Source organism: Lepus europaeus, unplaced genomic scaffold, assembly GCF_033115175.1.
Source record: "Lepus europaeus isolate LE1 unplaced genomic scaffold, mLepTim1.pri SCAFFOLD_29, whole genome shotgun sequence".
Taxonomy (NCBI): Eukaryota; Metazoa; Chordata; class Mammalia; order Lagomorpha; family Leporidae; genus Lepus; species Lepus europaeus.
Window position 1 is genome coordinate 4,592,927 of NW_026909167.1, and position 23,622 is coordinate 4,616,548.

Here is a 23,622-nt window from a genome sequence, read left to right on the forward strand (position 1 = left end):
GGAGGCCGCAGCGCGTTTTGGGTTTTGGCGCGGACGGGCCCCTCTCGGCTTCCGTAGTCCATTTGCCCCCGGAGCCTGCCAGACCCCTGGCTATAGGAGGCTGCCCAGGGGCGCTGCCAACAGCCCCCAGGTGCTGGCTAGCCGCAGCAGCCGGCCACGGGGGAGCACACACACCTGCGGGTGTCCCCGGGCCGCACACACGGACTGCCCCGCGCTTCCCGGCGTTGCAAATAGGTCCCCCGGGAAGCCCCACCCGCCCTAGGGGCTTGTCGGGCGGGGCCGACGCACGGTGGTTGACTGGGGAGGGCTGCTGCTGGCACACACCCACTCCTGAAGCCCACTGGGGCGGTCCAAGGGCGAGGAGCTCGGAGCTCGGAGCTCGGTCAGGGCTGTCCCAGCAGAACTTTTTGAGGGTGGACGGACACGCCCGCGGGCCATCAGGTGTTGCGGGCAGGCCCCGGGGGCAGGCCCTGCTGAGTCCCCGAGTGCCACCTGGGTTCCTGCCACCACCCTTGGGCCGGGATGAGGTGCCACCTTGTGCGTAGAAGCCCTGCACACAGGCAAGAAGCCCCCCAGGCCCGCGTTGCACCCGACCCTGGAGCCCCCTGGCCGGATGCAGCCACAGGGACCGGGGGTTCTGAGTTGGCAGGCCCCATTCCCGAAGCATCCACGGGCACTTCCCGAAGGGCTGACACCTGCTGCGCCTCAGCAGCCAGCCAACCTCCCTCCCTCTGGTCGGGCACTGCAAGCCACACAGCCACTTGTGTCCCCTGTGTCCCTCCCTGGAGGCCGCAGCGCGTTTTGGGTTTTGGCGCGGACGGGCCCCTCTCGGCTTCCGTAGTCCATTTGCCCCCGGAGCCTGCCAGACCCCTGGCTCTAGGAGGCTGCCCAGGGGCGCTGCCAACAGCCCCCAGGTGCTGGCTAGCCGCCTCAGCCGGCCATGGGGGGAGCACACACACCTGCGGGTGTCCCTGGGCCGCACACACAAACTGCCCCGCGCTTCCCGGCGTTGCAAATAGGCCCCCCGGGAAGCCCCACCCGCCCTAGGGGCTTGTCGGGCGGGGCCGACGCACGGTGGGTGATTGGGGAGGGCTGCTGCTGGCACACACCCACTCCTGAAGCCCACTGTGGCGGTCCAAGGGCGAGGAGCTCGGAGCTCGGTCAGGGCTGTCCCAGCAGAACTTTTTGAGGGTGGACGGACACGCCCGCGGGCCATCAGGTGTTGAGGGCAGGCCCCGGGGGCAGGCCCTGCTGAGTCCCCGAGCGCCACCTGGGTTCCTGCCACCACCCTTGGGCCGGGATGAGGTGCCACCTTGTGCGTAGAAGCCCTGCACACAGGCAAGAAGCCCCCCAGGCCCGCAGCGCACCCGACCCTGGAGCCCCCTGGCCGGCTGCAGCCACAGGGAACGGGGGTTCTGAGTTGGCAGGCCCCATTCCCGAAGCATCCACGGGCACTTCCCGAAGGGCTGACACCTGCTGCGCCTCAGCAGCCAGCCAACCTCCGTCCCTCTGGTTGGGCACTGCAAGCCACACAGCCACTTGTGTCCCCTGTGTCCCTCCCTGGAGGCCGCAGCGCGTTTTGGGTTTTGGCGCGGACGGGCCCCTCTCGGCTTCCGTAGTCCATTTGCCCCCGGAGCCTGCCAGACCCCTGGCTCTAGGAGGCTGCCCAGGGGCGCTGCCAACAGCCCCCAGGTGCTGGCTAGCCGCAGCAGCCGGCCACGGGGGAGCACACACACCTGCGGGTGTCCCCGGGCCGCACACACGGACTGCCCCGCGCTTCCCGGCGTTGCAAATAGGTCCCCCGGGAAGCCCCACCTGCCCTAGGGGCTTGTCGGGCGGGGCCGACGCACGGTGGGTGAGTGGGGAGGGCTGCTGCTGGCACACACCCACTCCTGAAGCCCACTGGGGCGGTCCAAGGGTGAGGAGCTTGGAGCTTGGAGCTCGGTCAGGGCTGTCCCAGCAGAACTTTTTGAGGGTGGACGGACACGCCCGCGGGCAATCAGGTGTTGCGGGCAGGCCCCGGGGGCAGGCCCTGCTGAGTCCCCGAGCGCCACCTGGGTTCCTGCCACCACCCTTGGGCCGGGATGAGGTGCCACCTTGTGCGTAGAAGCCCTGCACACAGGCAAGAAGCCCCCCAGGCCCGCGGCGCACCCGACCCTGGAGCCCCCTGGCCGGATGCAGCCACAGGGAACGGGGGTTCTTTGTTGGCAGGCCCCATTCCCGAAGCATCCACGGGCACTTCCCGAAGGGCTGACACCTGCTGCGCCTCAGCAGCCAGCCAACCTCCCTCCCTCTGGTCGGGCACTGCAAGCCACACAGCCACTTGTGTCCCCTGTGTCCCTCCCTGGAGGCCGCAGCGCGTTTTGGGTTTTGGCGCGGACGGGCCCCTCTCGGCTTCCGTAGTCCATTTGCCCCCGGAGCCTGCCAGACCCCTGGCTCTAGGAGGCTGCCCAGGGGCGCTGCCAACAGCCCCCAGGTGCTGGCTAGCCGCAGCAGCCGGCCACGGGGGAGCACACACACCTGCGGGTGTCCCCGGGCCGCACACACGGACTGCCCCGCACTTCCCGGCGTTGCAAATAGGTCCCCCGGGAAGCCCCGCCGGCCCTAGGGGCTTGTCGGGCAGGGCCGACCACGGTGGGTGAGTGGGGAGGGCTGCTGCTGGCACACACCCACTCCTGAAGCCCACTGGTGTGGTCCAAGGGCGAGGAGCTCGGAGCTCGGTCAGGGCTGTCCCAGCAGAACTTTTTGAGGGTGGACGGACACGCCCGCGGGCAATCAGGTGTTGCGGGCAGGCCCCGGGGGCAGGCCCTGCTGAGTCCCCGAGCGCCACCTGGGTTCCTGCCACCACCCTTGGGCCGGGATGAGGTGCCACCTTGTGCGTAGAAGCCCTGCACACAGGCAAGAAGCCCCCCAGGCCCGCGGCGCACCCGACCCTGGAGCCCCCTGGCCGGATGCAGCCACAGGGAACGGGGGTTCTTTGTTGGCAGGCCCCATTCCCGAAGCATCCACGGGCACTTCCCGAAGGGCTGACACCTGCTGCGCCTCAGCAGCCAGCCAACCTCCCTCCCTCTGGTCGGGCACTGCAAGCCACACAACCACTTGTGTCCCCTGTGTCCCTCCCTGGAGGCCGCAGCGCGTTTTGGGTTTTGGGGCGGACGGGCCCCTCTCGGCTTCCGTAGTCCATTTGCCCCCGGAGCCTGCCAGACCCCTGGCTCTAGGAGGCTGCCCAGGGGCGCTGCCAACAGCCCCCAGGTGCTGGCTAGCCGCCTCAGCCGGCCATGGGGGGAGCACACACACCTGCGGGTGTCCCCGGGCCGCACACACGAACAGCCCCGCGCTTCCCGGCATTGCAAATAGGCCCCCCGGGAAGCCCCACCCGCCCTAGGGGCTTGTCGGGCGGGGCCGACGCAAGGTGGGTTAGTGGGGAGGGCTGCTGCTGGCACACACCCACTCCTGAAGCCCACTGGGGCGGTCCAAGGGCGAGGAGCTCGGAGCTCGGTCAGGGCTGTCCCAGCAGAACTTTTTGAGGGTGGACGGACACGCCCGCGGGCCATCAGGTGTTGCGGGCAGGCCCCGGGGGCAGGCCCTGCTGAGTCCCCGAGCGCCACCTGGGTTCCTGCCACCACCCTTGGGCCGGGATGAGGTGCCACCTTGTGCGTAGAAGCCCTGCACACAGGCAAGAAGACCCCCAGGCCCGCGTTGCACCCGACCCTGGAGCCCCCTGGCCGGCTGCAGCCACAGGGAACGGGGGTTCTGAGTTGGCAGGCCCCATTCCCGAAGCATCCACGGGCACTTCCCGAAGGGCTGACACCTGCTGCGCCTCAGCAGCCAGCCAACCTCCCTCCCTCTGGTCGGGCACTGCAAGCCACACAGCCACTTGTGTCCCCTGTGTCCCTCCCTGGAGGCCGCAGCGCGTTTTGGGTTTTGGCGCGGATGGGCCCCTCTCGACTTCCGTAGTCCATTTGCTCCCGGAGCCTGCCAGACCCCTGGCTCTAGGAGGCTGCCCAGGGGCGCTGCCAACAGCCCCCAGGTACTGGCTAGCCGCCTCGGCCGGCCATGGGGGGAGCACGCACACCTGCGGATGTCCCCGGGCCGCACACACGAACTGCAAATAGGTCCCCCGGGAAGCCCCACCCGCCCTAGGGGCTTGTCGGGCGGTGCCGACGCACGGTGGTTGACTGGGGAGGGCTGCTGCTGGCACACACCCACTCCTGAAGCCCACTGGGGCGGTCCAAGGGCGAGGAGCTTGGAGCTTGGAGCTCGGTCAGGGCTGTCCCAGCAGAACTTTTTGAGGGTGGACGGACACGCCCGCGGGCCATCAGGTGTTGCGGGCAGGCCCCGGGGGCAGGCCCTGCTGAGTCCCCGAGCGCCACCTGGGTTCCTGCCACCACCCTTGGGCCGGGATGAGGTGCCACCTTGTGCGTAGAAGCCCTGCACACAGGCAAGAAGCCCCCCAGGCCCGCGGCGCACCCGACCCTGGAGCCCCCTGGCCGGATGCAGCCACAGGGAACGGGGGTTCTTTGTTGGCAGGCCCCATTCCCGAAGCATCCACGGGCACTTCCCGAAGGGCTGACACCTGCTGCGCCTCAGCAGCCAGCCAACCTCCCTCCCTCTGGTCGGGCACTGCAAGCCACACAGCCACTTGTGTCCCCTGTGTCCCTCCATGGAGGCCGCAGCGCGTTTTGGGTTTTGGCGCGGACGGGCCCCTCTCGGCTTCCGTAGTCCATTTGCCCCCGGAGCCTGCCAGACCCCTGGCTCTAGGAGGCTGCCCAGGGGCGCTGCCAACAGCCCCCAGGTGCTGGCTAGCCGCAGCAGCCGGCCACGGGGGAGCACACACACCTGCGGGTGTCCCCGGGCCGCACACACGGACTGCCCCGCACTTCCCGGTGTTGCAAATAGGTCCCCCGGGAAGCCCCGCCGGCCCTAGGGGCTTGTCGGGCGGGGCCGACGCACGGTGGTTGACTGGGGAGGGCTGCTGCTGGCACACACCCACTCCTGAAGCCCACTGGGGCGGTCCAAGGGCGAGGAGCTCGGAGCTCGGTCAGGGCTGTCCCAGCAGAACTTTTTGAGGGTGGACGGACACGCCCGCGGGCAATCAGGTGTTGCGGGCAGGCCCCGGGGGCAGGCCCTGCTGAGTCCCCGAGCGCCACCTGGGTTCCTGCCACCACCCTTGGGCCGGGATGAGGTGCCACCTTGTGCGTAGAAGCCCTGCACACAGGCAAGAAGCCCCCCAGGCCCGCGGCGCACCCGACCCTGGAGCCCCCTGGCCGGCTGCAGCCACAGGGAACGGGGGTTCTTTGTTGGCAGGCCCCATTCCCGAAGCATCCACGGGCACTTCCCGAAGGGCTGACACCTGCTGCGCCTCAGCAGCCAGCCAACCTCCCTCCCTCTGGTCGGGCACTGCAAGCCACACAGCCACTTGTGTCCCCTGTGTCCCTCCCTGGAGGCCGCAGCGCGTTTTGGGTTTTGGCGCGGACGGGCCCCTCTCGGCTTCCGTAGTCCATTTGCCCCCGGAGCCTGCCAGACCCCTGGCTCTAGGAGGCTGCCCAGGGGCGCTGCCAACAGCCCCCAGGTGCTGGCTAGCCGCCTCAGCCTGCCATGGGGGGAGCACACACACCTGCGGGTGTCCCGGGGCCGCACACACGAACTGCCCCGCGCTTCCCGGCGTTGCAAATAGGCCCCCCGGGAAGCCCCACCCGCCCTAGGGTCTTGTCGGGCGGGGCCGACGCACGGTGGTTGACTGGGGAGGGCTGCTGCTGGCACACACCCACTCCTGAAGCCCACTGGGGCGGTCCAAGGGCGAGGAGCTTGGAGCTCGGAGCTCAGTCAGGGCTGTCCCAGCAGAACTTTTTGAGGGTGGACGGACACGCCCGCGGGCAATCAGGTGTTGCGGGCAGGCCCCGGGGGCAGGCCCTGCTGAGTCCCCGAGCGCCACCTGGGTTCCTGCCACCACCCTTGGGCCGGGATGAGGTGCCACCTTGTGCGTAGAAGCCCTGCACACAGGCAAGAAGCCCCCCAGGCCCGCGGCGCACCCCACCCTGGAGCCCCCTGGCCGGCTGCAGCCACAGGGACCGGGGGTTCTGAGTTGGCAGGCCCCATTCCCGAAGCATCCACGGGCACTTCCCGAAGGGCTGACACCTGCTGCGCCTCAGCAGCCAGCCAACCTCCCTCCCTCTGGTCGGGCACTGCAAGCCACACAGCCACTTGTGTCCCCTGTGTCCCTCCCTGGAGGCCGCAGCGCGTTTTGGGTTTTGGCGCGGACGGGCCCCTCTCGGCTTCCGTAGTCCTTTGCCCCCAGAGCCTGCCAGACCCCTGGCTCTAGGAGGCTGCCCAGGGGCGCTGCCAACAGCCCCCAGGTGCTGGCTAGCCGCAGCAGCCGGCCACGGGGGAGCACACACACCTGCGGGTGTCCCCGGGCCGCACACACGGACTGCCCCGTACTTCCCGGCGTTGCAAATAGGTCCCCCGGGAAGCCCCGCCGGCCCTAGAGGCTTGTCGGGCGGGGCCGACGCACGGTGGGTGAGTGGGGAGGGCTGCTGCTGGCACACACCCACTCCTGAAGCCCACTGGGGCGGTCCAAGGGCGAGGAGCTCGGAGCTCGGTCAGGGCTGTCCCAGCAGAACTTTTTGAGGGTGGACGGACACGCCCGCGGGCCATCAGGTGTTGCGGGCAGGCCCCGGGGGCAGGCCCTGCTGAGTCCCCGAGCGCCACCTGGGTTCCTGCCACCACCCTTGGGCCGGGATGAGGTGCCACCTTGTGCGTAGAAGCCCTGCACACAGGCAAGAAGCCCCCCAGGCCCGCGGTGCACCCGACCCTGGAGCCCCCTGGCCGGATGCAGCCACAGGGAACGGGGGTTCTGAGTTGGCAGGCCCCATTCCCGAAGCATCCACGGGCACTTCCCGAAGGGCTGACACCTGCTGCGCCTCAGCAGCCAGCCAACCTCCCTCCCTCTGGTCGGGCACTGCAAGCCACACAGCCACTTGTGTCCCCTGTGTCCCTCCCTGGAGGCCGCAGCGCGTTTTGGGTTTTGGCGCGGACGGGCCCCTCTCGGCTTCCGTAGTCCATTTGCCCCCGGAGCCTGCCACACCCCTGGCTCTAGGAGGCTGCCCAGGGGCGCTGCCAACAGCCCCCAGGTGCTGGCTAGCCGCCTCGGCCGGCCATGGGGGGAGCACACACACCTGCGGGTGTCCCCGGGCCGCACACACGGACAGCCCCGCGCTTCCCGGCGTTGCAAATAGGTCCCCCGGGAAGCCCCACCCGCCCTAGGGGCTTGTCGGGCGGGGCCGACGCACGGTGGTTGACTGGGGAGGGCTGCTGCTGGCACACACCCACTCCTGAAGCCCACTGGGGCGGTCCAAGGGCGAGGAGCTCGGAGCTCGGTCAGGGCTGTCCCAGCAGAACTTTTTGAGGGTGGACGGACACGCCCGCGGGCCATCAGGTGTTGCGGGCAGGCCCCGGGGGCAGGCCCTGCTGAGTCCCCGAGCGCCACCTGGGTTCCTGCCACCACCCTTGGGCCGGGATGAGGTGCCACCTTGTGCGTAGAAGCCCTGCACACAGGCAAGAAGCCCCCCAGGCCCGCGGCGCACCGGACCCTGGAGCCCCCTGGCCGGCTGCATCCACAGGGAACGGGGGTTCTGAGTTGGCAGGCCCCATTCCCGAAGCATCCGCGGGCACTTCCCGAAGGGCTGACACCTGCTGCGCCTCAGCAGCCAGCCAACCTCCCTCCCTCTGGTCGGGCACTGCAAGCCACACAGCCACTTGTGTCCCCTGTGTCCCTCCCTGGAGGCCGCAGCGCGTTTTGGGTTTTGGCGCGGACGGGCCCCTCTCGGCTTCCGTAGTCCATTTGCCCCCGGAGCCTGCCAGACCCCTGGCTCTAGGAGGCTGCCCAGGGGCGCTGCCAACAGCCCCCAGGTGCTGGCTAGCCGCCTCGGCCGGCCATGGGGGGAGCACACACACCTGCGGGTGTCCCCTGGCCGCACACACGAACTGCCCCGCGCTTCCCGGCGTTGCAAATAGGCCCCCCGGGAAGCCCCACCCGCCCTAGGGGCTTGTCGGGCGGGGCCGACGCACGGTGGTTGACTGGGGAGGGCTGCTGCTGGCACACACCCACTCCTGAAGCCCACTGGGGCGGTCCAAGGGCGAGGAGCTTGGAGCTCGGAGCTCGGTCAGGGCTGTCCCAGCAGAACTTTTTGAGGGTGGACGGACACGCCCGCGGGCAATCAGGTGTTGTGGGCGGGCCCCGGGGGTAGGCCCTGCTGAGTCCCCGAGCGCCACCTGGGTTCCTGCCACCACCCTTGGGCCGGGATGAGGTGCCACCTTGTGCGTAGAAGCCCTGCACACAGGCAAGAAGCCCCCCAGGCCCGCGGCGCACCCGACCCTGGAGCCCCCTGGCCGGCTGTAGCCACAGGGAACGGGGGTTCTGAGTTGGCAGGCCCCATTCCCGAAGCATCCACGGGCACTTCCCGAAGGGCTGACACCTGCTGCGCCTCAGCAGCCAGCCAACCTCCCTCCCTCTGGTCGGGCACTGCAAGCCACACAGCCACTTGTGTCCCCTGTGTCCCTCCCTGGAGGCCGCAGCGCGTTTTGGGTTTTGGCGCGGACGGGCCCCTCTCGGCTTCCGTAGTCCATTTGCCCCCGGAGCCTGCCAGACCCCTGGCTCTAGGAGGCTGCCCAGGGGCGCTGCCAACAGCCCCCAGGTGCTAGCTAGCCGCCTCAGCCGGCCATGGGGGGAGCACACACACCTGCGGGTGTCCCCGGGCCGCACACACGAACAGCCCCGCACTTCCCGGCGTTGCAAATAGGTCCCCCGGTAAGCCCCACCCGCCCTAGGGGCTTGTCGGGCGGGGCTGACGCACGGTGGTTGACTGGGGAGGGCTGCTGCTGGCACAACCCACTCCTGAAGCCCACTGGGGCGGTCCAAGGGTGAGGAGCTTGGAGCTCGGAGCTCGGTCAGGGCTGTCCCAGCAGAACTTTTTGAGGGTGGACGGACACGCCCGCGGGCAATCAGGTGTTGCGGGCAGGCCCCGGGGGCAGGCCCTGCTGAGTCCCCGAGCGCCACCTGGGTTCCTGCCACCACCCTTGGGCCGGGATGAGGTGCCACCTTGTGCGTAGAAGCCCTGCACACAGGCAAGAAGCCCCCCAGGCCCGCGGCGCACCCGACCCTGGAGCCCCCTGGCCGGCTGCAGCCACAGGGACCGGGGGTTCTGAGTTGGCAGGCCCCATTCCCGAAGCATCCACGGGCACTTCCCGAAGGGCTGACACCTGCTGCGCCTCAGCAGCCAGCCAACCTCCCTCCCTCTGGTCGGGCACTGCAAGCCACACAGCCACTTGTGTCCCCTGTGTCCCTCCCTGGAGGCCGCAGCGCGTTTTGGGTTTTGGCGCGGACGGGCCCCTCTCGGCTTCCGTAGTCCTTTGCCCCTGGAGCCTGCCAGACCCCTGGCTCTAGGAGGCTGCCCAGGGGCGCTGCCAACAGCCCCCAGGTGCTGGCTAGCCGCAGCAGCCGGCCACGGGGGAGCACACACACCTGCGGGTGTCCCCGGGCCGCACACACGGACTGCCCCGTACTTCCCGGCGTTGCAAATAGGTCCCCCGGGAAGCCCCGCCGGCCCTAGGGGCTTGTCGGGCGGGGCCGACGCACGGTGGGTGAGTGGGGAGGGCTGCTGCTGGCACACACCCACTCCTGAAGCCCACTGGGGCGGTCCAAGGGCGAGGAGCTCGGAGCTCGGTCAGGGCTGTCCCAGCAGAACTTTTTGAGGGTGGACGGACACGCCCGCGGGCCATCAGGTGTTGCGGGCAGGCCCCGGGGGCAGGCCCTGCTGAGTCCCCGAGCGCCACCTGGGTTCCTGCCACCACCCTTGGGCCGGGATGAGGTGCCACCTTGTGCGTAGAAGCCCTGCACACAGGCAAGAAGCCCCCCAGGCCCGCGGTGCACCCGACCCTGGAGCCCCCTGGCCGGATGCAGCCACAGGGAACGGGGGTTCTGAGTTGGCAGGCCCCATTCCCGAAGCATCCACGGGCACTTCCCGAAGGGCTGACACCTGCTGCGCCTCAGCAGCCAGCCAACCTCCCTCCCTCTGGTCGGGCACTGCAAGCCACACAGCCACTTGTGTCCCCTGTGTCCCTCCCTGGAGGCCGCAGCGCGTTTTGGGTTTTGGCGCGGACGGGCCCCTCTCGGCTTCCGTAGTCCATTTGCCCCCGGAGCCTGCCAGACCCCTGGCTCTAGGAGGCTGCCCAGGGGCGCTGCCAACAGCCCCCAGGTGCTGGCTAGCCGCCTCGGCCGGCCATGGGGGGAGCACACACACCTGCGGGTGTCCCCGGGCCGCACACACGGACAGCCCCGCGCTTCCCGGCGTTGCAAATAGGTCCCCCGGGAAGCCCCACCCGCCCTAGGGGCTTGTCGGGCGGGGCCGACGCACGGTGGTTGACTGGGGAGGGCTGCTGCTGGCACACACCCACTCCTGAAGCCCACTGGGGCGGTCCAAGGGCGAGGAGCTCGGAGCTCGGTCAGGGCTGTCCCAGCAGAACTTTTTGAGGGTGGACGGACACGCCCGCGCGCCATCAGGTGTTGCGGGCAGGCCCCGGGGGCAGGCCCTGCTGAGTCCCCGAGCGCCACCTGGGTTCCTGCCACCACCCTTGGGCCGGGATGAGGTGCCACCTTGTGCGTAGAAGCCCTGCACACAGGCAAGAAGCCCCCCAGGCCCGCGGCGCACCCAACCCTGGAGCCCCCTGGCCGGCTGCATCCACAGGGAACGGGGGTTCTGAGTTGGCAGGCCCCATTCCCGAAGCATCCACGGGCACTTCCCGAAGGGCTGACACCTGCTGCGCCTCAGCAGCCAGCCAACCTCCCTCCCTCTGGTCGGGCACTGCAAGCCACACAGCCACTTGTGTCCCCTGTGTCCCTCCCTGGAGGCCGCAGCGCGTTTTGGGTTTTGGCGCGGACGGGCCCCTCTCGGCTTCCGTAGTCCATTTGCCCCCGGAGCCTGCCAGACCCCTGGCTCTAGGAGGCTGCCCAGGGGCGCTGCCAACAGCCCCCAGGTGCTGGCTAGCCGCCTCAGCCGGCCATGGGGGGAGCACACACACCTGCGGGTGTCCCTGGGCCGCACACACAAACTGCCCCGCACTTCCCGGCGTTGCAAATAGGCCCCCCGGGAAGCCCCACCCGCCCTAGGGGCTTGTCGGGCGGGGCCGACGCACGGTGGGTGAGTGGGGAGGGCTGCTGCTGGCACACACCCACTCCTGAAGCCCACTGGGGCGGTCCAAGGGCGAGGAGCTCAGAGCTCGGTCAGGGCTGTCCCAGCAGAACTTTAAAAGGGTGGACGGACACGCCCGCGGGCCATCAGGTGTTGAGGGCAGGCCCCGGGGGCAGGCCCTGCTGAGTCCCCGAGCGCCACCTGGGTTCCTGCCACCACCCTTGGGCCGGGATGAGGTGCCACCTTGTGCGTAGAAGCCCTGCACACAGGCAAGAAGCCCCCCAGGCCCGCGGCGCACCCGACCCTGGAGCCCCCTGGCCGGCTGCAGCCACAGGGAACGGGGATTCTGAGTTGGCAGGCCCCATTCCCGAAGCATCCACGGGCACTTCCCGAAGGGCTGACACCTGCTGCGCCTCAGCAGCCAGCCAACCTCCGTCCCTCTGGTTGGGCACTGCAAGCCACACAGCCACTTGTGTCCCCTGTGTCCCTCCATGGAGGCCGCAGCGCGTTTTGGGTTTTGGCGCGGACGGGCCCCTCTCGGCTTCCGTAGTCCATTTGCCCCCGGAGCCTGCCAGACCCCTGGCTCTAGGAGGCTGCCCAGGGGCGCTGCCAACAGCCCCCAGGTGCTGGCTAGCCGCAGCAGCCGGCCACGGGGGAGCACACACACCTGCGGGTGTCCCCGGGCCGCACACACGGACTGCCCCGCGCTTCCCGGCGTTGCAAATAGGTCCCCCGGGAAGCCCCACCCGCCCTAGGGGCTTGTCGGGCGGGGCCGACGCACGGTGGTTGACTGGGGAGGGCTGCTGCTGGCACACACCCACTCCTGAAGCCCACTGGGGCGGTCCAAGGGCGAGGAGCTCGGAGCTCGGAGCTCGGTCAGGGCTGTCCCAGCAGAACTTTTTGAGGGTGGACGGACACGCCCGCGGGCCATCAGGTGTTGCGGGCAGGCCCCGGGGGCAGGCCCTGCTGAGTCCCCGAGTGCCACCTGGGTTCCTGCCACCACCCTTGGGCCGGGATGAGGTGCCACCTTGTGCGTAGAAGCCCTGCACACAGGCAAGAAGCCCCCCAGGCCCGCGTTGCACCCGACCCTGGAGCCCCCTGGCCGGATGCAGCCACAGGGACCGGGGGTTCTGAGTTGGCAGGCCCCATTCCCGAAGCATCCACGGGCACTTCCCGAAGGGCTGACACCTGCTGCGCCTCAGCAGCCAGCCAACCTCCCTCCCTCTGGTCGGGCACTGCAAGCCACACAGCCACTTGTGTCCCCTGTGTCCCTCCCTGGAGGCCGCAGCGCGTTTTGGGTTTTGGCGCGGACGGGCCCCTCTCGGCTTCCGTAGTCCATTTGCCCCCGGAGCCTGCCAGACCCCTGGCTCTAGGAGGCTGCCCAGGGGCGCTGCCAACAGCCCCCAGGTGCTGGCTAGCCGCCTCGGCCGGCCATGAGGGGAGCACACACACCTGCGGGTGTCCCCGGGCCGCACACACGAACAGCCCCGCGCTTCCCGGCGTTGCAAATAGGCCCCCCGGGAAGCCCCACCCGCCCTAGGGGCTTGTCGGGCGGGGCCGACGCACGGTGGTTGACTGGGGAGGGCTGCTGCTGGCACACACCCACTCCTGAAGCCCACTGGGGCGGTCCAAGGGCGAGGAGCTCGGAGCTCGGTCAGGGCTGTCCCAGCAGAACTTTTTGAGGGTGGACGGACACGCCCGCGGGCCATCAGGTGTTGCGGGCAGGCCCCGGGGGCAGGCCCTGCTGAGTCCCCGAGCGCCACCTGGGTTCCTGCCACCACCCTTGGGCCGGGATGAGGTGCCACCTTGTGCGTAGAAGCCCTGCACACAGGCAAGAAGCCCCCCAGGCCCGCGGCGCACCCGACCCTGGAGCCCCCTGGCCGGATGCAGCCACAGGGAACGGGGGTTCTTTGTTGGCAGGCCCCATTCCCGAAGCATCCACGGGCACTTCCCGAAGGGCTGACACCTGCTGCGCCTCAGCAGCCAGCCAACCTCCCTCCCTCTGGTCGGGCACTGCAAGCCACACAGCCACTTGTGTCCCCTGTGTCCCTCCCTGGAGGCCGCAGCGCGTTTTGGGTTTTGGCGCGGACGGGCCCCTCTCGGCTTCCGTAGTCCATTTGCCCCCGGAGCCTGCCAGACCCCTGGCTCTAGGAGGCTGCCCAGGGGCGCTGCCAACAGCCCCCAGGTGCTGGCTAGCCGCCTCAGCCGGCCATGGGGGGAGCACACACACCTGCGGGTGTCCCTGGGCCGCACACACAAACTGCCCCGCGCTTCCCGGCGTTGCAAATAGGCCCCCCGGGAAGCCCCACCCGCCCTAGGGGCTTGTCGGGCGGGGCCGACGCACGGTGGGTGATTGGGGAGGGCTGCTGCTGGCACACACCCACTCCTGAAGCCCACTGGGGCGGTCCAAGGGCGAGGAGCTCGGAGCTCGGTCAGGGCTGTCCCAGCAGAACTTTTTGAGGGTGGACGGACACGCCCGCGGGCCATCAGGTGTTGAGGGCAGGCCCCGGGGGCAGGCCCTGCTGAGTCCCCGAGCGCCACCTGGGTTCCTGCCACCACCCTTGGGCCGGGATGAGGTGCCACCTTGTGCGTAGAAGCCCTGCACACAGGCAAGAAGCCCCCCAGGCCCGCAGCGCACCCGACCCTGGAGCCCCCTGGCCGGATGCAGCCACAGGGAACGGGGGTTCTGAGTTGGCAGGCCCCATTCCCGAAGCATCCACGGGCACTTCCCGAAGGGCTGACACCTGCTGCGCCTCAGCAGCCAGCCAACCTCCGTCCCTCTGGTTGGGCACTGCAAGCCACACAGCCACTTGTGTCCCCTGTGTCCCTCCATGGAGGCCGCAGCGCGTTTTGGGTTTTGGCGCGGACGGGCCCCTCTCGGCTTCCGTAGTCCATTTGCCCCCAGAGCCTGCCAGACCCCTGGCTCTAGGAGGCTGCCCAGGGGCGCTGCCAACAGCCCCCAGGTGCTGGCTAGCCGCAGCAGCCGGCCACGGGGGAGCACACACACCTGCGGGTGTCCCCGGGCCGCACACACGGACTGCCCCGCGCTTCCCGGCGTTGCAAATAGGTCCCCCGGGAAGCCCCACCTGCCCTAGGGGCTTGTCGGGCGGGGCCGACGCACGGTGGGTGAGTGGGGAGGGCTGCTGCTGGCACACACCCACTCCTGAAGCCCACTGGGGCGGTCCAAGGGCGAGGAGCTTGGAGCTTGGAGCTCGGTCAGGGCTGTCCCAGCAGAACTTTTTGAGGGTGGACGGACACGCCCGCGGGCAATCAGGTGTTGCGGGCAGGCCCCGGGGGCAGGCCCTGCTGAGTCCCCGAGCGCCACCTGGGTTCCTGCCACCACCCTTGGGCCGGGATGAGGTGCCACCTTGTGCGTAGAAGCCCTGCACACAGGCAAGAAGCCCCCCAGGCCCGCGGCGCACCCGACCCTGGAGCCCCCTGGCCGGATGCAGCCACAGGGAACGGGGGTTCTTTGTTGGCAGGCCCCATTCCCGAAGCATCCACGGGCACTTCCCGAAGGGCTGACACCTGCTGCGCCTCAGCAGCCAGCCAACCTCCCTCCCTCTGGTCGGGCACTGCAAGCCACACAGCCACTTGTGTCCCCTGTGTCCCTCCCTGGAGGCCGCAGCGCGTTTTGGGTTTTGGCGCGGAAGGGCCCCTCTCGGCTTCCGTAGTCCTTTGCCCCCGGAGCCTGCCAGACCCCTGGCTCTAGGAGGCTGCCCAGGGGCGCTGCCAACAGCCCCCAGGTGCTGGCTAGCCGCAGCAGCCGGCCACGGGGGAGCACACACACCTGCGGGTGTCCCCGGGCCGCACACACGGACTGCCCCGCACTTCCCGGCGTTGCAAATAGGTCCCCCGGGAAGCCCCGCCGGCCCTAGGGGCTTGTCGGGCAGGGCCGACCACGGTGGGTGAGTGGGGAGGGCTGCTGCTGGCACACACCCACTCCTGAAGCCCACTGGTGTGGTCCAAGGGCGAGGAGCTCGGAGCTCGGTCAGGGCTGTCCCAGCAGAACTTTTTGAGGGTGGACGGACACGCCCGCGGGCAATCAGGTGTTGCGGGCAGGCCCCGGGGGCAGGCCCTGCTGAGTCCCCGAGCGCCACCTGGGTTCCTGCCACCACCCTTGGGCCGGGATGAGGTGCCACCTTGTGCGTAGAAGCCCTGCACACAGGCAAGAAGCCCCCCAGGCCCGCGGCGCACCCGACCCTGGAGCCCCCTGGCCGGATGCAGCCACAGGGAACGGGGGTTCTTTGTTGGCAGGCCCCATTCCCGAAGCATCCACGGGCACTTCCCGAAGGGCTGACACCTGCTGCGCCTCAGCAGCCAGCCAACCTCCCTCCCTCTGGTCGGGCACTGCAAGCCACACAACCACTTGTGTCCCCTGTGTCCCTCCCTGGAGGCCGCAGCGCGTTTTGGGTTTTGGGGCGGACGGGCCCCTCTCGGCTTCCGTAGTCCATTTGCCCCCGGAGCCTGCCAGACCCCTGGCTCTAGGAGGCTGCCCAGGGGCGCTGCCAACAGCCCCCAGGTGCTGGCTAGCCGCCTCAGCCGGCCATGGGGGGAGCACACACACCTGCGGGTGTCCCCGGGCCGCACACACGAACTGCCCCGCGCTTCCCGGCATTGCAAATAGGCCCCCCGGGAAGCCCCACCCGCCCTAGGGGCTTGTCGGGCGGGGCCGACGCAAGGTGGGTTAGTGGGGAGGGCTGCTGCTGGCACACACCCACTCCTGAAGCCCACTGGGGCGGTCCAAGGGCGAGGAGCTCGGAGCTCGGTCAGGGCTGTCCCAGCAGAACTTTTTGAGGGTGGACGGACACGCCCGCGGGCAATCAGGTGTTGCGGGCAGGCCCCGGGGGCAGGCCCTGCTGAGTCCCCGAGCGCCACCTGGGTTCCTGCCACCACCCTTGGGCCGGGATGAGGTGCCACCTTGTGCGTAGAAGCCCTGCACACAGGCAAGAAGACCCCCAGGCCCGCGTTGCACCCGACCCTGGAGCCCCCTGGCCGGCTGCAGCCACAGGGAACGGGGGTTCTGAGTTGGCAGGCCCCATTCCCGAAGCATCCACGGGCACTTCCCGAAGGGCTGACACCTGCTGCGCCTCAGCAGCCAGCCAACCTCCCTCCCTCTGGTCGGGCACTGCAAGCCACACAGCCACTTGTGTCCCCTGTGTCCCTCCCTGGAGGCCGCAGCGCGTTTTGGGTTTTGGCGCGGATGGGCCCCTCTCGACTTCCGTAGTCCATTTGCTCCCGGAGCCTGCCAGACCCCTGGCTCTAGGAGGCTGCCCAGGGGCGCTGCCAACAGCCCCCAGGTGCTGGCTAGCCGCCTCGGCCGGCCATGGGGGGAGCACGCACACCTGCGGATGTCCCCGGGCCGCACACACGAACTGCAAATAGGTCCCCCGGGAAGCCCCACCCGCCCTAGGGGCTTGTCGGGCGGTGCCGACGCACGGTGGTTGACTGGGGAGGGCTGCTGCTGGCACACACCCACTCCTGAAGCCCACTGGGGCGGTCCAAGGGCGAGGAGCTTGGAACTTGGAGCTCGGTCAGGGCTGTCCCAGCAGAACTTTTTGAGGGTGGACGGACACGCCCGCGGGCCATCAGGTGTTGCGGGCAGGCCCCGGGGGCAGGCCCTGCTGAGTCCCCGAGCGCCACCTGGGTTCCTGCCACCACCCTTGGGCCGGGATGAGGTGCCACCTTGTGCGTAGAAGCCCTGCACACAGGCAAGAAGCCCCCCAGGCCCGCGGCGCACCCGACCCTGGAGCCCCCTGGCCGGATGCAGCCACAGGGAACGGGGGTTCTTTGTTGGCAGGCCCCATTCCCGAAGCATCCACGGGCACTTCCCGAAGGGCTGACACCTGCTGCGCCTCAGCAGCCAGCCAACCTCCCTCCCTCTGGTCGGGCACTGCAAGCCACACAGCCACTTGTGTCCCCTGTGTCCCTCCATGGAGGCCGCAGCGCGTTTTGGGTTTTGGGGCGGACGGGCCCCTCTCGGCTTCCGTAGTCCATTTGCCCCCGGAGCCTGCCAGACCCCTGGCTCTAGGAGGCTGCCCAGGGGCGCTGCCAACAGCCCCCAGGTGCTGGCTAGCCGCAGCAGCCGGCCACGGGGGAGCACACACACCTGCGGGTGTCCCCGGGCCGCACACACGGACTGCCCCGCACTTCCCGGTGTTGCAAATAGGTCCCCCGGGAAGCCCCGCCGGCCCTAGGGGCTTGTCGGGCGGGGCCGACGCACGGTGGTTGACTGGGGAGGGCTGCTGCTGGCACACACCCACTCCTGAAGCCCACTGGGGCGGTCCAAGGGCGAGGAGCTCGGAGCTCGGTCAGGGCTGTCCCAGCAGAACTTTTTGAGGGTGGACGGACACACCCGCGGGCAATCAGGTGTTGCGGGCAGGCCCCGGGGGCAGGCCCTGCTGAGTCCCCGAGCGCCACCTGGGTTCCTGCCACCACCCTTGGGCCGGGATGAGGTGCCACCTTGTGCGTAGAAGCCCTGCACACAGGCAAGAAGCCCCCCAGGCCCGCGGCGCACCCGACCCTGGAGCCCCCTGGCCGGCTGCAGCCACAGGGAACGGGGGTTCTTTGTTGGCAGGCCCCATTCCCGAAGCATCCACGGGCACTTCCCGAAGGGCTGACACCTGCTGCGCCTCAGCAGCCAGCCAACCTCCCTCCCTCTGGCCGGGCACTGCAAGCCACACAGCCACTTGTGTCCCCTGTGTCCCTCCCTGGAGGCCGCAGCGCGTTTTGGGTTTTGGCGCGGACGGGCCCCTCTCGGCTTCCGTAGTCCATTTGCCCCCGGAGCCTGCCAGACCCCTGGCTCTAGGAGGCTGCCCAGGGGCGCTGCCAACAGCCCCCAGGTGCTGGCTAGCCGCCTCAGCCTGCCAAGGGGGGAGCACACACACCTGCGGGTGTCCCGGGGCCGCACACACGAACAGCCCCGCGCTTCCCGGCGTTGCAAATAGGCCCCCCGGGAAGCCCCACCCGCCCTAGGGGCTTGTCGGGCGGGGCCGACGCACGGTGGGTGAGTGGGGAGGGCTGCTGCTGGCACACACCCACTCCTGAAGCCCACTGGGGCGGTCCAAGGGCGAGGAGCTCGGAGCTCGGTCAGGGCTGTCCCAGCAGAACTTTTTGAGGGTGGACGGACACGCCCGCGGGCAATCAGGTGTTGCGGGCAGGCCCCGGGGGCAGGCCCTGCTGAGTGCCCGAGCGCCACCTGGGTTCCTGCCACCACCCTTGGGCCGGGATGAGGTGCCACCTTGTGCGTAGAAGCCCTGCACACAGGCAAGAAGCCCCCCAGGCCCGCGGCGCACCCGACCCTGGAGCCCCCTGGCCGGATGCAGCCACAGGGAACGGGGGTTCTTTGTTGGCAGGCCCCATTCCCGAAGCATCCACGGGCACTTCCCGAAGGGCTGACACCTGCTGCGCCTCAGCAGCCAGCCAACCTCCCTCCCTCTGGTCGGGCACTGCAAGCCACACAACCACTTGTGTCCCCTGTGTCCCTCCCTGGAGGCCGCAGCGCGTTTTGGGTTTTGGGGCGGACGGGCCCCTCTCGGCTTCCGTAGTCCATTTGCCCCCGGAGCCTGCCAGACCCCTGGCTCTAGGAGGCTGCCCAGGGGCGCTGCCAACAGCCCCCAGGTGCTGGCTAGCCGCCTCTGCCGGCCACGGGGGAGCACACACACCTGCGGGTATCCCCGGGCCGCACACACGAACTGCCCCGCGCTTCCCGGCGTTGCAAATAGGCCCCCCGGGAAGCCCCACCCGCCCTAGGGGCTTGTCGGGCGGGGCCGACGCAAGGTGGGTGAGTGGGGAGGGCTGCTGCTGGCACACACCCACTCCTGAAGCCCACTGGGGCGGTCCAAGGGCGAGGAGCTCGGAGCTCGGTCAGGGCTGTCCCAGCAGAACTTTTTGAGGGTGGACGGACACGCCCGCGGGCCATCAGGTGTTGCGGGCAGGCCCCGGGGGCAGGCCCTGCTGAGTCCCCGAGCGCCACCTGGGTTCCTGCCACCACCCTTGGGCCGGGATGAGGTGCCACCTTGTGCGTAGAAGCCCTGCACACAGGCAAGAAGCCCCCCAGGCCCGCGGCGCACCCGACCCTGGAGCCCCCTGGCCGGCTGCAGCCACAGGGAACGGGGGTCCTTTGTTGGCAGGCCCCATTCCCGAAGCATCCACGGGCACTTCCCGAAGGGCTGACACCTGCTGCGCCTCAGCAGCCAGCCAACCTCCCTCCCTCTGGTCGGGCACTGCAAGCCACACAGCCACTTGTGTCCCCTGTGTCCCTCCCTGGAGGCCGCAGCGCGTTTTGGGTTTTGGCTCGGACGGGCCCCTCTCGGTTTCCGTAGTCCATTTGCCCCCGGAGCCTGCCAGACCCCTGGCTCTAGGAGGCTGCCCAGGGGCGCTGCCAACAGCCCCCAGGTGCTGGCTAGCCGCCTCGGCCGGCCATGGGGGGAGCACACACACCTGCGGGTGTCCCCGGGCCGCACACACGAACAGCCCCGCGCTTCCCGGCGTTGCAAATAGGTCCCCTGGGAAGCCCCACCCGCCCTAGGGGCTTGTCGGGCGGGGCCGACGCACGGTGGTTGACTGGGGAGGGCTGCTGCTGGCACACACCCACTCCTGAAGCCCACTGGGGCGGTCCAAGGGCGAGGAGCTTGGAGCTTGGAGCTCGGTCAGGGCTGTCCCATCAGAACTTTTTGAGGGTGGACGGACACGCCCGCGGGCAATCAGGTGTTGCGGGCAGGCCCCGGGGGCAGGCCCTGCTGAGTCCCCGAGCGCCACCTGGGTTCCTGCCACCACCCTTGGGCCGGGATGAGGTGCCACCTTGTGCGTAGAAGCCCTGCACACAGGCAAGAAGCCCCCCAGGCCCGCGGCGCACCCGACCCTGGAGCCCCCTGGCCGGCTGCAGCCACAGGGAACGGGGGTTCTGAGTTGGCAGCCCCCATTCCCGAAGCATCCACGGGCACTTCCCGAAGGGCTGACACCTGCTGCGCCTCAGCAGCCAGCCAACCTCCCTCCCTCTGGTCGGGCACTGCAAGCCACACAGCCACTTGTGTCCCCTGTGTCCCTCCCTGGAGGCCGCAGCGCGTTTTGGGTTTTGGCGCGGACGGGCCCCTCTCGGCTTCCGTAGTCCATTTGCCCCCAGAGCCTGCCAGACCCCTGGCTCTAGGAGGCTGCCCAGGGGCGCTGCCAACAGCCCCCAGGTGCTGGCTAGCCGCAGCAGCCGGCCACGGGGGAGCACACACACCTGCGGGTGTCCCCGGGCCGCACACACGGACTGCCCCGCGCTTCCCGGCGTTGCAAATAGGCCCCCCGGGAAGCCCCACCCGCCCTAGGGGCTTGTCGGGCGGGGCCGACGCACGGTGGGTGAGTGGGGAGGGCTGCTGCTGGCACACACCCACTCCTGAAGCCCACTGGGGCGGTCCAAGGGCGAGGAGCTCGGAGCTCGGTCAGGGCTGTCCCAGCAGAACTTTTTGAGGGTGGACGGACACGCCCGCGGGCAATCAGGTGTTGCGGGCAGGCCCCGGGGGCAGGCCCTGCTGAGTGCCCGAGCGCCACCTGGGTTCCTGCCACCACCCTTGGGCCGGGATGAGGTGCCACCTTGTGCGTAGAAGCCCTGCACACAGGCAAGAAGCCCCCCAGGCCCGCGGCGCACCCGACCCTGGAGCCCCCTGGCCGGCTGCAGCCACAGGGAACGGGGGTTCTTTGTTGGCAGGCCCCATTCCCGAAGCATCCACGGGCACTTCCCGAAGGGCTGACACCTGCTGCGCCTCAGCAGCCAGCCAACCTCCCTCCCTCTGGTCGGGCACTGCAAGCCACACAGCCACTTGTGTCCCCTGTGTCCCTCCCTGGAGGCCGCAGCGCGTTTTGGGTTTTGGCGCGGACGGGCCCCTCTCGGTTTCCGTAGTCCATTTGCCCCCGGAGCCTGCCAGACCCCTGGCTCTAGGAGGCTGCCCAGGGGCGCTGCCAACAGCCCCCAGGTGCTGGCTAGCCGCCTCGGCCGGCCATGGGGGGAGCACACACACCTGCGGGTGTCCCCAGGCCGCACACACGAACAGCCCCGCGCTTCCCGGCGTTGCAAATAGGTCCCCCGGGAAGCCCCACCCGCCCTAGGGGCTTGTCGGGCGGGGCCGACGCACGGTGGTTGACTGGGGAGGGCTGCTGCTGGCACACACCCACTCCTGAAGCCCACTGGGGCGGTCCAAGGGCGAGGAGCTTGGAGCTTGGAGCTCGGTCAGGGCTGTCCCATCAGAACTTTTTGAGGGTGGACGGACACGCCCGCGGGCAATCAGGTGTTGCGGGCAGGCCCCGGTTGCATGCCCTGCTGAGTCCCCGAGCGCCACCTGGGTTCCTGCCACCACCCTTGGGCCGGGATGAGGTGCCACCTTGTGCGTAGAAGCCCTGCACACAGGCAAGAAGCCCCCCAGGCCCGCGGCGCACCCGACCCTGGAGCCCCCTGGCCGGCTGCAGCCACAGGGAACGGGGGTTCTGAGTTGGCAGCCCCCATTCCCGAAGCATCCACGGGCACTTCCCGAAGGGCTGACACCTGCTGCGCCTCAGCAGCCAGCCAACCTCCCTCCCTCTGGTCGGGCACTGCAAGCCACACAGCCACTTGTGTCCCCTGTGTCCCTCCCTGGAGGCCGCAGCGCGTTTTGGGTTTTGGCGCGGACGGGCCCCTCTCGGCTTCCGTAGTCCATTTGCCCCCAGAGCCTGCCAGACCCCTGGCTCTAGGAGGCTGCCCAGGGGCGCTGCCAACAGCCCCCAGGTGCTGGCTAGCCGCAGCAGCCGGCCACGGGGGAGCACACACACCTGCGGGTGTCCCCAGGCCGCACACACGGACTGCCCCGCGCTTCCCGGCGTTGCAAATAGGCCCCCCGGGAAGCCCCACCCGCCCTAGGGGCTTGTCGGGCGGGGCCGACGCACGGTGGGTGAGTGGGGAGGGCTGCTGCTGGCACACACCCACTCCTGAAGCCCACTGGGGCGGTCCAAGGGCGAGGAGCTCGGAGCTCGGTCAGGGCTGTCCCAGCAGAACTTTTTGAGGGTGGACGGACACGCCCGCGGGCCATCAGGTGTTGCGGGCAGGCCCCGGGGGCAGGCCCTGCTGAGTCCCCGAGCGCCACCTGGGTTCCTGCCACCACCCTTGGGCCGGGATGAGGTGCCACCTTGTGCGTAGAAGCCCTGCACACAGGCAAGAAGCCCCCCAGGCCCGCGGCGCACCCGACCCTGGAGCCCCCTGGCCGGATGCAGCCACAGGGAACGGGGGTTCTTTGTTGGCAGGCCCCATTCCCGAAGCATCCACGGGCACTTCCCGAAGGGCTGACACCTGCTGCGCCTCAGCAGCCAGCCAACCTCCCTCCCTCTGGCCGGGCACTGCAAGCCACACAGCCACTTGTGTCCCCTGTGTCCCTCCCTGGAGGCCGCAGCGCGTTTTGGGTTTTGGCGCGGACGGGCCCCTCTCGGCTTCCGTAGTCCATTTGCCCCCGGAGCCTGCCAGACCCCTGGCTCTAGGAGGCTGCCCAGGGGCGCTGCCAACAGCCCCCAGGTGCTGGCTAGCCGCCTCGGCCGGCCATGGGGGGAGCACACACACCTGCGGGTGTCCCCGGGCCGCACACACGAACAGCCCCGCGCTTCCCGGCGTTGCAAATAGGTCCCCCGGGAAGCCCCACCCGCCCTAGGGGCTTGTCGGGCGGGGCCGACGCACGGTGGTTGACTGGGGAGGGCTGCTGCTGGCACACACCCACTCCTGAAGCCCACTGGGGCGGTCCAAGGGCGAGGAGCTTGGAGCTTGGAGCTCGGTCAGGGCTGTCCCAGCAGAACTTTTTGAGGGTGGACGGACACGCCCGCGGGCAATCAGGTGTTGCGGGCAGGCCCCGGGGGCAGGCCCTGCTGAGTCCCCGAGCGCCACCTGGGTTCCTGCCACCACCCTTGGGCCGGGATGAGGTGCCACCTTGTGCGTAGAAGCCCTGCACACAGGCAAGAAGCCCCCCAGGCCCGCGGCGCACCCGACCCTGGAGCCCCCTGGCCGGCTGCAGCCACAGGGAACGGGGGTTCTGAGTTGGCAGGCCCCATTCCCGAAGCATCCACGGGCACTTCCCGAAGGGCTGACACCTGCTGCGCCTCAGCAGCCAGCCAACCTCCCTCCCTCTGGTCGGGCACTGCAAGCCACACAGCCACTTGTGTCCCCTGTGTCCCTCCCTGGAGGCCGCAGCGCGTTTTGGGTTTTGGCGCGGACGGGCCCCTCTTGGCTTCCGTAGTCCATTTGCCCCCGGAGCCTGCCAGACCCCTGGCTCTAGGAGGCTGCCCAGGGGCGCTGCCAACAGCCCCCAGGTGCTGGATAGCCGCAGCAGCCGGCCACGGGGGAGCACACACACCTGCGGGTGTCCCCAGGCCGCACACACGGACTGCCCCGCGCTTCCCGGCGTTGCAAATAGGCCCCCCGGGAAGCCCCACCCGC